Consider the following 3514-nt stretch of genomic DNA (forward strand, 5'->3'; position numbering starts at 1 on the left):
AAATGCAAACACAAGCTCTTTGGGGTCCTGCATAATTTTTAAAAGTGGGAAGAGGTCCTGGGAGAAAAAAGTTTAAGAAACACTGCCTGAAAGGACTATATACATGGAAGCCTTGGGAGAACTCAAGCGGACAGTTTCCAAAACGTGGTTTGAAATCCATTCGTCTGTACCAGTGTTTCTCAACCTTAGCAACTTTAAGACATGTGGACTTCAACTCCCAGAATCCCCCAGCCAGCATGATGTCCACATGTCTTAAAGTTGCTAAGGTTGAGAAACACTGGTCTGTACAGTATTGTTAGAAGCTGCTGCTTAATACTCCAGCATTTGATTTAGCAGACAACACTGCCACCTGGTGGGCAGAGTAAGATCATTCATTTCAAGGGGTTTTTAACCCGTGTATCTGAACAACACCTTCAAAATCATTTTGAAAACAGCTGAGTTGTTTAATCCATGGCTTTAGAGACTCAGTCTGCTCCTGTACTGGTGCCAAATGAGGCTGGGAATGCCTCCCAATTGAGGCTAAAAGTATGAATTGGGGTTTTTTTTTTTTGGAAGTGTATCGCTTGCGAGCACTCCTTGCAAGGAGAAAGCTAGTTGTAAGGAGCTGCCTGGGTGCCTTTGTCCCGGCTTTTCAGGAATGTTTTGGCTCTAACTTGCTCCAGCATCTCCCTGCAGGTGTTGGATCTCCATCCAAAGGGCCCATCTTACCACCAGATTAGATTATTTTCTGTCCAAATTTTTATCCAGCGGTAGCACGTGGCAAATCTTGGCTGGGGTTGGAGGCTCATTAGAGTCAGACCTGGTTAGTCCTTAGATCAGGGTTTCTCAGCCTCAGCCACTTTAAGAGGTGTGGACTTCAACTCCCGGAATCCCCCAGCCAGCACACTGGCTGGGGGATTCTGGGAGTTGAAGTCCACACCTCTTAAAGTGGCTGAGGTTGAGAAACACTGCTTTAGATGGAAGACTAACTAGGAAAGTCTAGGTTTGTCGTGTAAACTGGGAAATTGAAAGGCCACCCTGGATGAAGGCAACCCCCTTTGATGCCACTGGCAGGAAAACCGTCCCGAGGTATTCACAAAGTCACCAGAATTTGAACACCCCTGGAAGTCTCACTTTCTACTTGTCGTTTTACTCAAAGCAACACAAAGCTTTTCATGACGTCCTGCGAGACAGAGAGTGTGCATTCAGACATCCCACAAACCACAGCACGGTTTACACAGATTGTAAATCATCCTCTCGTCAGTTACAGTATTTATTGATTTCTTTTTTTAAACATCGTAGGCCAGCTTGCAACCCAGCAGCGACCGATGACGGAGCACGGTTTGTAATCCCAGTCCTTGTGGCTGGTTCAGTTATCCATGATGAAAACGAGCCGTTGCTTGTTGTAATTCAGAGGTACAGCAATACGTGGGTGTGCAAATGTTGGTGGACTGCTGCAATCCCATCATCTCTCATCCTTCCCCATTTCGGGGGGGCCCAGCGGGCTGATTCTGACACTTAAGCAGGTTGGTGCAAGGAAAGAAGCACGCCCAGGCTCTGTGTGAATCTGGCTTAGCAGCTCCGTGTGGAAAGTGAGAGTTTTCAGTTGCCAAGCTGAACTTCGAAGGGTGTTCTGGCTGGTTCCAGAAGAAGGCTTCTTGAGGTTAAAGAACATAATTCAGTAGTAAAATTCACAGACTGAGATTTGCAGATCAGGCAAAACGGTAATGCGGTTTGTTGGGTTTCAGCTTAGTGGGTTGTGTGAACCCTGCTGATTGTGGCTTATCTAGTTAACCACGTCTTAGCCTGATGCGTGAATCCAGTCATACTTTGCAGAGATGTAATCCCTGGCATGACCACGTAAAATGATCCACCTCAGTGGCTGGATTCCCAGAATATGCTTAAAGAGATCACTTACAAACCCCGTAACTGCTCTTGTACAACATACGAAGCGTGGTTGGTGGTTTGGGGAACCTGGGAATCTGATCACTGGCTTCAGCAAGTGGTACGTGTCCAGCTGGTGATCGGACTCACACGCTGACCTGAGTCATAAGCCATGTTTAAAAATGGGATGGTGGGGTTCACACAAGCTGCTAACCTGACATTAAACAAATCATACAGTTTAGCCCAGTGTTGTTCAACTTGGCCACTTTAGGATGGGTGGACTTCAACTCCCAGAATTCCCCAGCCAGCAAAGCTGGCTGGGGAATTCTGGGAGTTGAAGTCCACCCGTCCTAAAGTGGCCAAGTTTGAACAATGCTGGTTTAGCTGATACAACATCCTGGGCATGGGCTGATCCGTAAGACTTCGAACAGGGTGCCGGGGTCCCGTCCTGTGGAAATTCTGCAAATTCCGCTTTCCTCCATTCCTCGGGGGGTGACAATCTCCCAATATGCCCCAATGGAGTTGGGGGCTGCCAGCCCGTTACCTTAACTGGCATTGTGAACTAGGCCATCACGATAAGCTGTGATGCAGCTTGTAGAAAGCCTTTGCTGCCTGGGTTTAGCAGGCTGCGAGAACCCAGTCAGCCCCTTTCTGCCTTTGAAAAGCCTTGAATAGGCAGGAGAGCCGGCCGGGTGATTTTGGGCCAGTCCCTCTCTTTCAGACCCACCCACCTCACAGGGTTGTTGTTGTGGGGAAAATAGGAGGAGGAAGGCGTATGAGGTATGTTCGACACCTGGAGTTATTTAGAAAAATAGTAAAGATGGGGTTAAAAAAGAAATCTAAAAGAAAATTGCTTGCCCAAAGAAGTCATCCTTAGGCTAGCAAGGTTTAGGAGCCCTCTGAGCAAGCCCAGGCTAAAGTAAAGTTTACAGATAGAATGGAGGAAGGCAGAGGGGTTCTTCGTAACTGAAATTAACATGCTCTACCATTAAAATGAACAGTACAATAATAAAGATTAATGTTTCCTAAGCTCCGTCATTAAAAGGAAGGAGTTCCCCGTAACTCCTTTTCTTTGCGACCGCGGCAGGACTCGAACCTGCAATCTTCTGATCCGAAGTCAGACGCCTTATCCATTAGGCCACGCGGCCACCCTGAAACATGGGCTGCGCCAGCCCTATAAGAAGTTGCAGCAGGACGCCGTTGCAGCCGTGGCGCCGACCGATTTTGGAAGGTACCATTTTCCATCCGCGGCGGGGGGAGGTCTCCGGAGGAAGAGAACCCAAGGAAGCTTCTCGACTGTGATGTGCTTGTCCTCAGCCTCGTTTTTCTTTTCGGAGTTTGCACTTTGGGGCACTCTCGCTGCCTGGGGAGTCTTCGGAGCTTAAAAAGAGCTTCTGGTTTCGCTTTCTCTCATCCTCACCCCCCCACGCTTTGGAAGAGTCCGCCTGAGTTGGAGCAGAAGCAGATTCGCCTTGAGCGTTGCAGAGGCTGGAAGGCGGCGGGGAGCGAGCTTGGGAGGTTTGGGGCTTTCTGCACCCCGGAAGGGGGCAGGGCCGTGGGGGGGGAGCTTCTTCTCTTCCTGCATCTTTTTTCGCGGGGGAAGGAGGAAGGCAGGTTTCTTTGGGGGTGCGTGGTGAGCATGCACCCATTT

At 48.9% G+C, this 3514-nt stretch overlaps 1 non-coding gene across 1 annotated transcript; it reads right to left on the reverse strand.

The window, feature by feature from the left end:
- Nucleotides 1-2938: 2938 nt before the first annotated feature.
- Nucleotides 2939-3011, reverse strand: TRNAR-UCG (transfer RNA arginine (anticodon UCG)). Its single transcript has one exon. It is a non-coding gene; the product is annotated as a tRNA-Arg (tRNA).
- Nucleotides 3012-3514: the final 503 nt, after the last annotated feature.

The sequence above is a fragment of the Python bivittatus genome, unplaced genomic scaffold (genome assembly GCF_059951505.1).
Source record: "Python bivittatus isolate LINGU-HERP-01145 unplaced genomic scaffold, Pbiv_v1 ctg000530_np1212, whole genome shotgun sequence".
Taxonomy (NCBI): Eukaryota; Metazoa; Chordata; class Lepidosauria; order Squamata; family Pythonidae; genus Python; species Python bivittatus.